This window comes from Thamnophis sirtalis, unplaced genomic scaffold, assembly GCF_051295495.1.
Source record: "Thamnophis sirtalis isolate CommonGarterSnake01/CBP01778 unplaced genomic scaffold, rThaSir2_p1.2 scaffold_3, whole genome shotgun sequence".
NCBI lineage: Eukaryota > Metazoa > Chordata > Lepidosauria > Squamata > Natricidae > Thamnophis > Thamnophis sirtalis.
The window spans coordinates 88,949,988-88,964,630 of NW_028261383.1; the positions used below are offsets into that span (position 1 = coordinate 88,949,988).

Consider the following 14,643-nt stretch of genomic DNA (forward strand, 5'->3'; position numbering starts at 1 on the left):
ACCCATGAAACATATGAGCAAAAAGCCACACCAATTTTCTCAACAAGCTGTTTCATACTCCTGCTCTGTCCATTTATCCAGAAATAAAAATCTCATTCTCAAAGATGCTCAGTTCTTTATATGTGTCTTTATGCACGTACATATGTGGAGTACTTCTCTGAAAATGTCTACAGGCATATGGGAAAGGCCACTGCCTGTCTGTTGTTATTATTAAAGGAAAAACAGACTTGTGACTTGGAATTGTTTATTCTGATAGAGTTGTTATGGCAAGAAAAACATTTGTGCTGTAGCTAGGGTTAATGTACCAGTTGCAGTTATTCCCTCGTTGGTTTGGCTTTGGAAGAAGGTATCCAAGGCCTGATCACATCCTGTCTTGATTACTGCACTGCATTCACTGTCAGATGACCAGAAATGTCCAGAAATTGCTAACTGGTCAAGATGCCAGATTGCTGAAATATTCTGCACTGGTTTCCAAATACTTTTCAAGTAGAAGTGAAGATCTTAACCTTTACGTGACTTTCTAAGGAGCCATCTCTATGAAGAATCTTGTTGACTTTCAGAGTCCTAATGGGACACAGGAGAGAGAACTTTCTTCTGAGTTGCTTTCAGACCATGAAATGCACTCCTCTATACTTTAGAAAAACTCCCGTGCCCAATTATTTTGAAGAGAAAGTTGGCATATAAACCAAATTAATAGCAATAATTGTTTGTTTGAGTATCCAGAAGGTTTTTTTTTAAATAATGACCCTTGTCATGAAATAGGAAGAAAGGCTTTCTAACTACAGCAAACTGTAGCTAATTAAAAAATGGGAACAGTTTGTACAATAAAGGCATAAAAATGTGGATTTATTCATGGTTTTCCTGGGATTTTTGTTTTTCAGCCTGAATACTAATAGCTTAGAGTCTGAGAGAATGTGGACAGGTTATCGATGCACTAATTACCCAGGGTGATAAATCACCAAAGGATGTAAAATAACTTCCGAAAGGCAGAGGTGGTAGTGGTGTGAGTGTCAGTCCTGGAAGCCATCTTTTGCATTGGGCCTTCTGGCCTGCTGCATTAAATGCTGTGGGACATGGGAGGGGGGATTATATGGAGTATGGGAGATATATAGGTCGGTCCAAGTAGCTATTATGTGCCGAGGTGGTGCAGTGGTTAAATGCAGCACTGCAGGCTACTTCAGCTGACTGCAGTTCTGCAGTTCAGCTGTTCAAATCTCACTGGCTCAGGGGTTGACTCAGCCTTCCATCCTTCCGAGGTGGGTAAAATGAGGACCCAGATTGTTGTTGGGGGCAATATGCTGACTTTGTAAACCGCTTAGAGAGGGCTGAAAGCCCTATGAAGCAGTATATAAGTCTAAATGCTATTGCTATTGCTATTCAGAAACTCTGGCATTGAAGCATGCAAGTCTTAAAGCTGTCAAGTTACAAGATCCTTGCCAGTGGTAGGTTTCAAAATTTTTTGGAACCTCTTCTGTAGGTGTGGCCTGCTTTCCGGGTCGACTGGTGGAACCTCTTCTAACCGGTTCGGTATATTTGACGAACCGGTTCTACCGAATAGGTGCGAACTGGTAGGAACCCACCTCTGGAAAAACCTAGAAATTTTCAGCTTCGGGTTTTCCCAGATGTGCCAATATGACATCTCTAATAAAATTGAACTTTGAGGAATCTCAAGCCTCGGAGTCGTCTTTCGTTGGGGATTGTTACTTGGAACCTCGACAGTGAGGTGCATTAAAATGGCAGATACAATTCAGTTTCACCAAATGTAAAGGAAAACACATTGTCATAAAAGTCAAATGTATGTAGAATCTGAGCTGGAAGTCACCCTCAGGGAAAGATTCTTGGGTTTAGACTAGGAAGCTCAATGGAATAGCCTAATGTGTGTTTGCTATTAAAAAAAAAGACCAATTTCACACTGGGGCTTGAAAATAAACAAACAAACAAACAAATAATAAACGAATAAATGTCAATACTGCTGAACTTTCATATAAGTCTGTGATATGATTGTGCTTTGAACATTGTTCAACAATATAATTGGCTAGTGATATTGCGGAACTGGAAACCGTGCTGAAAAAAGCAACCCAAATGATTGAAAATAATGAATACTTGAAAGCTAGAAATGAAGGGAACTGAGCGATTTGATCAAACTGTTAAGTGTTTCCTGGAAAAAGATGGATACATATAACTGCCCCCCACTATCCCAAAAACTGTTATCATCCTATAAAACTGTATGGTGGGCAGAAAAGGCCAAAGGAAGTAATTGTGGACTCTGTATATGGTTAATCTATGAATGGTAGATAGATGTTTCTTCCAGTTGTGGAAACAAATTGCTTCCTAATACAAGTGGCTGGGATGCAGTCAGCAGAATGCTTGTTTACATGTCTTTCTTACAGGCATCCCAAAAACATCTGACTCAGTGGTGGGATTCAATTTTTTTTTACTATCGATTCTGTGGGCATAATATGGTGGGCGTGGCATGGCTTAGTGGGCATGGCTTGGTGGGTGTGGCTGGGGAAGGATACTGTAAAATCTCCATTCCCTCCCCACTCCAGGGGAAGGTTACTGCAAAATCCCCATTCCTTCCCGATCAGCTGGGACTTGGGAGGCAGAGAATAGATGGGGGTGGGGCCAGTCAGAGGTGGTATTTACCAGTTCTCCGAACTACTCAAAATGTCTGCTACCGGTTCACCAGAACTGGTCAGAACCTGCTGCATACCACCTCTGATGTGATTGATGTTAGAGACATCTGACTGAGTGTGAGAAAGAATATGTTGGACTAGAGCAGTGTTTCTCAACCTTGGCAACCTTAGGAAGCATGAACTTCAATTCCCAGAATTCTGACTGGGAAATTCTGAAAGTTGAACTCCTAAAGTTGCCAAGGTTGAGAAAGACTGGAACACCTTTGATCTTCTTATTCTACATTCACTCTTGCTAGTATAAATGAAGTTTCCCAGGCCCGAAATTACCACAGGTTTGTCATTTGGCTCTCCCCTCCACTCCCCCCAGGTCTTCTTTAATGAGCCATAATACCAAGACTTTCCATTCAATTATGGGTACTGATTTTGTTAAGATACAAAGAACTATTTATTATAATCCTGCTTAAGACTGCCCACTCAATATTTCCTTTTCCTTTTGGCTTTTGTGTCTTTGAACAATAGAACTATTTGGAATAATAGGGATCACCCTGCTAATGGCCTAAATTATTTTTTGAAGGCAAAAGTTTACTTTTTTATATATAGGAAAGTGCTGGTTGAAAAAAGGCAATGCACATGGAAGGGCTTTCATGAAATATTGAAATATTACCCCACTTGGTGTGTCTAATCAAAGAAACCCAACTGAAAGTTCATGTTTGCAGAGAGTGGGGGGGCACAGGAAAAGTCCTAGTGACTTGGAATGTGGGGAAGCTTTATTGTGCATGTTAGATTTCTGAAAAGAAGTGGTTCATTAGCCTATAATATTCTCATCCTGAAACTGTCATAAAGAAAACATAGTGGTTCTAAAGTAACTCCTGTTGATCTTGAGGGCGTTAGCTTTGAAGTGAACATTCTTATGAATTCAGACTTTTCTTGATTTCAAGGTTATGACTGAGTCTCAAAAAAAACCCCCTTTCCTTGGATAAATAAGGAGTTCAGCAATAGGCTGAGGCAGAAACACTTCTGTACTTGCCTTCCTCCGGTGTCACTTATGTGCCCACATTTTTAAAAAAAATCCCAGTACAGTTAGTTATCAACCGGGTGAATTTATGAATCATGCAGATTTCATTTTTAGTTGAATGACATATGCATATTTTGTAATCTTGCAAGGAGCAAGAACAAGTATCTTGTGCCCAGGGGGAAATCTAATTAGCAACCAACCATGTCATTTGTCTGCAGAAGTAACTTGGATTGAAAAGTAACACGGATATTAATAGCTTGTTCTATTTCTTTTCCTTATCCGAATATTTGTGTTATTTTCCTTATGAAGGGAGGTTGTGAAACTCAAAAAGTTGCACTTTCTCTGAATTTCTATGTAATCGAATATAAAGCATTTCACAAATGTGATTGCTGTTTTCATGAAGCCAAATGCTTTCCAGGCATTCTTCCTGGACAGAGTGTTATCTTGCATCAATCTATTTAAACTTCCTGAGATAAAGCCTGCATCCTACCCCATCAAAGGAAAAACAACATCGACTCTCACTTTAGAAACTGACCGTCTCAGCAAAAATTTCTGGGGCACGCAGGAGAACATGCTTCATATAAGCAGACAGTCGTCTTCCTGTTAACAGGATTCATGCTTATGCATCGGTTTGATGTAGACAGGTGTGTTTTTCTTTCTGTGAAATGGGATTGGCTTCCAAATAAACAGAAGGACCAGGTGATCGTGTTGCTTTTACTGGACATTTACAGAAAGTTTTCAAGTGAGAAAGACCTCCTTGTTTGAGGCACAGGCATAAACCAAGGGAAAAAAGCTTCTTTTTTAAAAAATGTGCTTGGCTGCATTTATTGGGAACAACAGACCTCAGGCAGAGTGGGAAACACTTACTAAAGTATTCTGTGTGTTGAAGATTCTTTTTGTTTTTATTTTTTAAAAAAGCTTCTAGCCAAGAAAAAGACACATCTCCTGGCCTTTGTAGTGGTTTCATTGCTAAACAGAAGAAAGCAATTGGGAAAGGAGTACCATAATCTTGGGGAATCTTGAAAGTTAGTAATGTAAGTAGATTAATAGTAAGGATCCTTTTCCTCAAAGAGCAAAATAAATCTATTTTACAGAGGCAGTTTACCGTGAATGGAAAAAAAAAACCCTCATATAACATAAGGGTATTAGTGTAAGCCTATTATACCAATAGGCTTACACCAGTGGGTATTAATACTGACTGAGAGTAAATTCAGTGATAAGCATAAATATCAAATACCCTGTTGTAATTTGCAAGTTTTTAATGAAACATTTGAGTTTCAGAAAATACTTATGAAGATCATCATAAATTATTACAGGCAGAAGTGATCATTCTATGATGGGCTCTAGTTGTCTTTTTTTTTTTTTTTGCATGTTCAACGTCCATCTATTTTAACTCAAGATGGATTTCCTGGTCTTAGTTTTTCTTTCCTGGTTCTGCAGCTATTTTAGTCTTAGAGTAGATAAGTTTAGATAGTTAAAAATAGCTGAAGCAGACAGATGTTTTTTATATTGGATTTTGAGCATTTACTGTTACCCAAAGGGAAGCTTTCACAAAATAAAAATGAGGGGTGCATAAAAGAGGTGTGTGTGTGTATGTGTTTCTGTCTGCCTGTCTATCATCTATCTATCACTCTATCACTCCATCCATCCATCCATCCATCCATCCATCCATCCATCCATCCATCCATCCATCCTGTAATGCAAAAAAAATAATAATTTGATCCTCAGGTGCAAATGTGCAGGCAGTAACATCCAATGCAAAAATAATCCTGGAGGTTCAAAAATGCATGCACATGCTTAACTTGCAACTTACTGGTATGCATTCAGAGCACAAAGTTGTTCCAATGGCATCATATCTAGACATTAATTCTTCACAGAATTATAAGACACCTTGCTCTGATTCCTAAGACAGCAACGTTCCATCTTCCTGCTCACAATGGCTAAGAGAGGTGGGAGTGAGGAGTGGGTGCTTCCCTAGGTTCTTTCAAAGCCTGAAAGCACTGCAAATACATTGAGAAGCAGTTTTGAATGAAGGACATCTCCACTCCAGGGCTTTGTGCCAGTTTGGAACAAGTTCTGGAGCTGTCCGATCACACAGCGTTGGCTGGTTTTGACAGAGGAGTTGATTGTTTTCTACTTTGTTTCATTTAATGGGAAACTGAAGCCAACACTGCTCATGTTGTAATGCTGTGACTCTGTGGAGTTTGTGGGTTGTTCCCATGGCTGGGAATTTTTTAAGACCCTCCCTGGATAAGAATTCTCTCTTCTCTGACATATGGAATCAATGTCATATTTTGTAGTTTCTCTGCATTGTTATCTGCTGCTTACCCCTTTTCTGGTTGCAAAACTCATTTCAGGTTTAGAGGCCTTTAAGTGCGACACAACAGAAAAGTATTCACAACATATTTGGATGTCTCTTCTCTTCTCTTCTTTCAAATAAGCTTCCCAATCTAGAAATATGAATGAGAAGGAGTTCCAGCCATTCCTTTCATTCTTCTTTCAGACTCTACTGATTTCCATGAAGTCTGGTGACTCTGTAGGTATGCATTGAATGAACATCCTTTTTTTGGGGGGGCAACTAGAAGTACTAATTGTCAGAGTTTCAGAAACGAAAATGATCACTGCTTTCTGAAGGACGGAAGAGTGGAAATGCTATGAGAATCAAATAACCTGAATCTGAAAATAAATGAAACTTACATCTCATTTTAAAGAGGATGCAAGTGTGTGTATTTCTCTCAGAATTTTTTTTTAGAAAAGAGATTTTTTTTTTAACTTAGGCTTTTAACATTTTTAGATCTTTTTTTTTAGTGCACTTCTTAAATTTAGAATCTGGACATGCAGTTTAATGTGTAAGAGATAAGAACAATTCCTGCTGGCAATAGTAACACACAGTAAATGGAAACTATTGAGCATCACATTTCTTTTGAAGAAAAATTAGGCCAGCTAAGCAACAAAAAATCTGGTACCAATGAGGAACATTAAGCTTGGCTTGTGTTGAATGGAGAACTTTCCAACATGGGAGAATAGAAGAGCCATCTGAAAAATAATATTAGCTGTAAAAAAAATTGTTATGTTGCAGCCAAAAGCAGAAAGTTTCTAGATGTTCCCAGGTCCTGCTTGGAAAAAGATTATGTCATTTCCTTCTATTTTGGTGATCCAGAATGAGACCATGCAAGCTTCCAACTAGAGAAGTCCCAAATCAATGTATCCTAAGCAGTGGTGGGATTCAAATTTTTTTACTACCAGTTCTCTGGGTGTGGCTCGGTGGGCATGACAGGGGAAGGATACTGCAAAATCCCCAACCCCCCCCCCCCCACTAACTTGCTTTCCAGCTCCATTCTCCCATTCAGGGCAACAAAAGAAGATCAGCTTGGATGCTGGGAGGCAGCGGGGGCAGGGACAGCCTATTTGCAGGTTCTCTGAACTACTCAAAATTTCCACTATTAGTGCTCCAGTACCTGTCAGGACTGGCTGAATACCACCTCTGATCCTAAGATTCATATATGCTATAAAGATTTACATTCTTCTCTTCTTCTATCTTATTTCAATCTCAATAGCCAGCAGGATCCTCCAAGCAAAGTCATATTGTTTGCATCAGCACTTTTTAACCGCTACAGGTGTGAAAAGAAGCTGCTTGCGCAGACAGAAAATATAACAAATGATATATTTTGAAAATGATAATACATTTAAACTCCACAGTGATGCTTTTTGCCCTGAAATATTATTTCAAGTGGCCCCAAATCCATTTTTGAATATTCAGGTCAAACAGCACTTATAAGAAACATTTATTAATGGGTAAAGTGTAAATTCATTCAATAACATTTTTTTAAAAAAATCTGTGTTTTAGAGGATGAGACATTGGTGAAATGGCATATCAGCAGGATTCAATTATTTCCTTAGTCTTTAGTTCTTCCTTAAGGATCTGCTGGGAAGCTGACTAAAGATCTTAGGAAGACTTTTCTTGGGATTCTCAGAATTCTCATGAAATTGCTGCTCTCCTGCTTCAGTTCTAGAAACAGGGGCAGAAATTCAAACAAGATTGGATCACTTTATTTAAGCCACGAGGAAAGCATCCAATGAGCAAAGAAACAAGGTCAGCCAAACCATAGGCCCCTCTCCAGGTTGACATCTCTTCAAAGAAAATATACTTGCCGTTTAGATGTAGAATAGATTTGGAGTCAGAACTGGAAGCTCCTTCAGGAGGCTAGATTGAACCTATGCCTCCATGAAGATTCATATGGATCTTAGTTACTCAATTCTGCAAATAAATGGCACTCAATCTGCAGCTTGGAATAATGTCCCTACAAAGAACAATCATAACTGGTATGTGGGTGGCAAGGTTTATGCATGAAAAGGAACCCTGCTAACATACCAACCCACACCTCTCCAACACTTTTGTACAAGGTATACATTTTATGCTTGGGAATTTCCTGTTTCAAATTGGACTGCAAATACAGGAAACTGTAGGCAGGCTGGGAGGATGGACAAGTGTTAAATTGGAAGGAAGCTCTGGTTGCTAGTGTTGAAAGAAATGTCCTTCTGGGTTTGGCTACAAGTGGGGGGAAAAGACACTGGAGACATGGAGGGTGCTTGGAAAGATGGTTTAATGGTGGACAGGACCACATGGCTTGAGTCCTGAACAGAAAAGGTGATCACATGCTTCAATGTTGGTGGAAAAAAGAGAAGGAGGGACTGAGATGCCAAGTCCCTGGTTTTATGCCCTCTCTGGCCTTTGATCTTGATCTTGTATTCTGATTGGTTGTCAGACTCCCATGGGGCCATGCAGGGGCAACTCTCTAGGCTGTGTTTTGAATCCAGGTTTGGTTGAGCTCTCAGATGCCATGTGGCGAGTTGGGTAAAGTGCCAATATTATCATGCCTTAATCCCATTCCCCTGGAGCTGAAGTGGAGAACTCTTTATTATGTAAAGCGACTAGCTTGGCCTTCTTAATGGCCCATTGTCAAAAAGTGGGGTGACGCAGGAAGCTCCAGGAAGTTTCTCTTTAAAACCTTAGTCCCTTTCACATCCATGGAAATATATTCTGCCTTTTCAACATTTCCTAGGATATTTCATTTCTCTGGGAAACGAGAGGGCTGGGTGATAACTTTCCACACTAGCTACCTACTTCCATTCAAGAACACAACTCCCTCACTCTTTACCACAAGCTAAGAGCAACATTTGGGACTTCACATTTATTTAGCTATCTTCACCTCACATTTCCTATGAAGAAAGCTGCTTCATTAAGAGAGGGATACAATCAAGATAACATGAAGTGTTGATACCATTTTATATTGCCTTGATAAGACCACACTTGGAATACTGTAGAGACCTGTATCCAGTTCTGGTCACCACGATATAAAAAATGATGTTGAAACTCTAAAAAGAGAAAAGCAACGAAGATGATTAGGGGACTGAAGTCTAAAACATATGAAGAATGGTTGCAGGAACTGGGTATGTTTAATTTAATGAAAAGAAGGACTAGAGGTGACATGACAGCAGCATTTTAAAGCTGCCCAACAAGCAAGAGAAGTGGCTACCATTGCAATACTGTATAAAGGCAGAGCAGTAGTGGAGTAGATTGAGTGATAGTAGCAGTAAAGATAAATGGAGCACTGGAAGGCGTCTTCATAAAGACATAAAGGGGTTTTAAGGGTTTGCCACAAAAAAGAGGGGGTCAACCTATTTTCCAAAGCACCTGAAGGCAAGGCAAGGAGCAATAGATGGAAACTAATCAAGCAGAGAACCAAAGAGAAGTTTCCTGGCAGTTAGAACTATTAATCAGTGGGACATCTTGCCTCCAGAAGTTGTGGGTGCTCCAACACGGGAGGTTTTTAAGAAGAGATTAGACAACCATTTGTCTGAAATGATGTAGAGCAGGGGTGTCAACTCACAGCATCACGCTGTTGTCACGTGACTATCAAGACTTTTTCTCCCCTACGCTAAACCGGGCATGGGCATGGCCAGCACATGACGCATCCAGCCCACGGGCTGTGAGTTTAACAGCCCTGGTAGGAGGTCTCCTGTTTGAACAGGGGGCTGGAACAGAAGAATTCCAAGGTACCCTCAAACTCTGTTATTCTATTACGCTGCTACATAATGAATTTTCCAGCAACACAAAGCATTGTAAAATAATAACCCATGTAGTAGCCAGGCTGATAGAAGTAGTATGTAAGCTAGCACTTTGAATTTACCTGAAAAAGCTAGATTTGGTTTTAAAAAATAGGTTTGAGGCTAATATATATCCAACAACAACAACAACCACCACCACCACCACCACCACAACAACAAAAGACTGAAAAGATGAAAAAGAACAGAAGTTCTTTTGCATTAACTTAACACTTTCCCAAGGTTTTTATAGTATATGTCTAATGTTTTTACCCACATTGTTCCATTTCTTCCCACTGTTGTTTTTTCTTCTCCTCTGTTTTGCCACTATCTATTTTACATTCAGATCTTTTGGGAACAGAGATCTATTTATATTGCTTATGGTAATTTTCTTACTAGTGATCTATTGTTGTTTTGAGTATTCTAGTTATCCAACCATTGCTATATCAAAATAACTAACGAGATCAAGATTTATATCACTTCAAGAATGGCTAGGTAATGTAATGAAATGGCCAATGCAAAATGATAGGTGTGAAATATTCCTGCCACAGTAATGTAATAAATAGTAATGTGTTATTTCTGAAAAACATATTCATAGAATGCTGCAACAAATTCAGAATAAAACACAAACACAGACAAACTCACACAGGATCCCATGCAAAAATGACTAAAGATACAAATATAATCCAGATTGCTTTTAATATTTTATGAAAATATTAATTTATTTTAAATTAAAATAAAATATTATTTTTACATTTCTCTGCTTTAGATGCCTAAGAATGTATCTAAAGGCATCCTCAAGGCATACATTCTTTAAAAAGAATTCTTAGCTCAGAAAAATAATTGTGTCAATAAAGTCTTTCAGAACTTTTGAATAATAGATTTTAAAAAGGTTAAATGATAATAGGAATAATACTGTAATTTTAATTTAAGAGAACCAACTTGGATATAAAAAAAACAGAAAAGTTCAGAACATATGAGAAGAGTAGAGAACCAGATAGCATGAATTTAAGAAACAGTTTCTTAAAAAATAAAATGATTCATTATGAAAAAATTGTACATATAAGGATACAATAGTAGAGAGAACATTTTTTTTAGAACTGTATGTGGAAATGAGAAACTAGAGATCCAGCTGGTTTTAATTAAAAGAATCATTTCTGAATTTAGTCATTTGACTTCTGACAACCTAGAGCCATGGTGGCGCAGTGGTTAAAGTGCAGTAATGCAGGCTACTTCTGCAAATCACCAGCTGCCAGTAGTTTTGCAGATCCAATCTCACAGGCTCAAGGTTGACTCAGCTTTCCAGCCTTCTGAGGTGGGTAAAATGAGGACCCAGATTGTTGGCGCAATATGCTGACTCTGCAAACCACTTAGAGAGGGCTGTAAAGCACTGTGAAGCGGTATATAAGTGTAAGTGCTAGTGTTAGCTAGCCTGGAAGGAAATACTGGCTATGAAATCTTGGTCAGCTGTAAAATTGTAGGGTTCCCCAAAGTGATTAAGGTTGACTTCCCAAAGGCCAGTGTGTCTATACAAGGGGGCAATAAATGGTTGGAGGTCAACAGATAATCAGTAACTATTTGAGAATCAATAGGTGGTTGATTCATTCATTCAATCAATCAATCATAGAGCTGGAAGGGACTTGGAGGTCTTCTAGTCCAACCCTTGCTCAAGCAGGAGACCCTACATAATTGCAGACAAGTGACTGCCCAGTCTCTTCTTAAAAACCTCCAGTGATGAAGCACCCACAACTTCTGAAGGCAAGTTGTTCCATTGATTAATTGTTCTCACTGTTAGGAAGTTTCTCCTTAATTCCAGATTGCTTCTGTCCTTGATTAGTTTCAAGCCATTGTTTCTTGTCCTGACCTCTGGTGTTTTGGAAAATAAACTGACCCCCTCCTCTTTGTGGCAGCCCCTCAATTACTGGAATAAATGATGGATAAATGATGGAAGGTCAGTTGAGGTTAAGTTCTATGTCAGTTCCTAGTTCTGCAGGTGAGGTGGCTCATGGCAAGAGAGTGTTACCCAAAGTTGGGATGGTCAGCTGCCATTGTTATGGCTGGTTGTACAGTCAGCCAGATGTTTAGACTGGATCTGGCATCCACCTATTGAGTCTTTCCCAAGGACCTGGGATATGCAGATGTTGTTGTTTGATGATGTTAAATGTATTGTTGCAGGATGTAAGCTGTTCCAAGTAAAACTCTTTTGAAATTGACTTATGATGATGATGATGATGATGATGATGATGATGATGATGATTAATATTATTCATGATGCTATTAAAGGAGCATTAATTACATTGTTTTCATATAATATTGGGGGATTGACACAAAAGGTTCCACCACAAATGCGCGAACAACAAAAGCGCGCCTGACTAAACCGCGGTGACAAAACCGCGCCGACAAAACCGCGCCGATGAATGAGCGCTGAAGTGCGCCGACAACAGCGCGCCGACAGAAGCGCGCTGTAACCCTAACCCTAAACCAAACCCTAAACCTAACCCTAACCCTAACCCTAACCCTAACCCTAACCCCAAACTTAACCCTAAATCTTACCTTAACTTAAATCGCGCTTCTGTCGGCACGCTTTTGTCGGCGTGCTGTTGTCGGCATGCTTTTGACATTGTGGTTTTAGCACTGCGGTTTTATCGGCGCGCTTTTGACGTTCGCGCATTTATTGGGTCACGGACACAAAAAGGGTGCATGAGCTGAAGAGTTTGAAGCAAACCTTCCATTATCTGGATCCTGGCTGTCCTGAGTAATAAAATCTACTGGGACATCAGGAGCAACCATCGCAAAGGTGGGAGGGGTCAAACCATTTTCAGAAATCGAATATACTATTCCCAAGTAAAGGAAGTTATAGCAGTTTTTCAGTTTCAGAGAATATCCAGTATTATTTTATTTTTTGAAAGAGTGAAATTGCCTCAGGTTGCAGTGGTTGGAATGGGTGGAGAACTCTAGGTGACAGTTCCCTTCTCATTTATTTTAAGTCTCAATTTCCTTTTTCGGGGTGAACATTTCTTAAACTAGCTTCCTTTTCTCAGGAGTCATGGAAACCTTATCATATTTCTACTGCTGAAATGATATTTCATTTACAATTCAATTGGCTTCTGGAGAATAACAACTAGTCCTTTGTCTTCTGTAGCTAAATATATTGAGTCATCTTAAGAATGCTGATTATTAAGATAAATCCCCATTCAGTTTTTTACCAACCTGAGCAAATGGGCTGGAGGATTTTGCAGATTTATACTTCCTTTGTCATTCCTCTGTTTTGCCTTATATTATACATTAAAATCCATGTTGTAATCAGATACCATTCAGAGACAACATAGGTCTGACCAACTTCTGTGTGATGTTGCTGCTGCTAAACCCATTCCTAGGCAACCTTTGTCTGGCACTGTAGCATTACTTCACCTAAGGGTCAAGCTTATTCTAGAATGTAATCACTCCTTTATTCACAGTGGGGATGGTTAAGTCCATACCATTTCCCTGATTCTTTCCTTACTGCCAAATTTTCATGAGTCAGTTAAACAGAGAGATCAAAACTAATTGCTGCATTAAAGTATGACACCATAGGATCTGTCATTACCTATAACAAAAGCATTGCCACTTGTTCACCTCAACTATGGAGCAATTGGATAGGACTAGACAAATCAGATCTACCACGCACCTATTTATGCTCCTGAAGAGGACTATGGTAATAGATTTGAAGAAGAAATGCAAGAATAATTAGGTAAACATCTATATAGCCCTGGCAAGAAGAGGAGGTATGAAAGAAACTCCAGATAACTCAGCTTTGATTCTGTTTGGTATAAGATGGGGCAGAAGGAAACTCTTTCAGGCCTCAAATATGTTATTACACCATACAGCAAAAGAGTTCCTATAGGTGTTATGGTCTCTATTTTCTGACTCACTTGCCTCTTTTAAAAGGTGACAAGTCCTGTTGAAAAGTACTCTTTAAATCAATGAAGCCACTAGGAAATTCTATTATTCAGCACAGACTTTTATAAAGCATTATGCTCAATTAGAATAGGATAAGGTATAATTTATATCTCATGAATAAAGGAGGACTTTTCCAGTGTCATCCTCCAACTCTTCAGAATACAATTCAAAATGCCGCCATGATTTATCTGAGCCATTTTGATTATTTGCAGCTGTATCAGGGTATTGGGATCCTTTCTTTCATGTTCAGAAGCCTAGAAAGTCCAAAGAGCCATCTGCCAATCATCAATGTTCCTCTCTGGCTAAGAACAGATCAGGAAAACCTGATGGCCGATCAGTGTTTTGATGCTGGCAAGTGACTGCCTTTGCCCCATTTTTTTGTCTAAACACACATCCCTTCTGTCTCTTCATAAAAATAAAAGAGAATTAAAATCTGAACAACTCTTTGTTTTTCCTCTTCTTATCATCTTGACAAACTTCTTTACCTTCAAAATTAATGCTGTACTTGAGTTCCTTTAACTAATCATTCCAGTACGCTTCTACAGTGAAGTCCAGGAATATGGGAGGCAAAGAAGGCCAGTAAACTGTACTGAACATGGGCCATCCTTTCAAGCACAAAATTGATAGCTTGTTATTTTTGAAGTAACCATTGCTGTACCAAACTGGTATTTTATGGATACAGTGCCATAGGCACAGATATATTTTGTACACAGTTGCAGGCTCTTGATTAGGATGTTATTTGATAGCAATAGCAGTTATACTTATGAGCCACGGTGGCACAGTGGTTAGAGTGAAGTACTGCAGGCTACTACTGCTGATTGCTGGCTGCCTGCAATTTGATAGTTCAAATCTCACCAGATTCAAATATTGACTCAGCCTTTCATCCTTCCGAGGTGAGTAAAATGAGGACCCAAATTGTTGTGGGCAATATGCTGACTCTGTAAACCA

At 39.2% G+C, this 14,643-nt stretch overlaps 1 long non-coding RNA gene across 1 annotated transcript; it reads right to left on the minus strand.

Annotated features, from left to right (window-relative positions):
* Nucleotides 1–334: 334 nt before the first annotated feature.
* LOC148048058 (uncharacterized) lies at nucleotides 335–13,063 on the minus strand. The gene is made up of 4 exons (XR_015695783.1): nucleotides 12,967–13,063; nucleotides 8,934–9,027; nucleotides 7,172–7,281; nucleotides 335–564 (listed from the first exon to the last, which is right to left on the minus strand). It is a non-coding gene; the product is annotated as an uncharacterized LOC148048058 (long non-coding RNA).
* Between the last annotated feature and the right edge of the window lie 1,580 nt (nucleotides 13,064–14,643).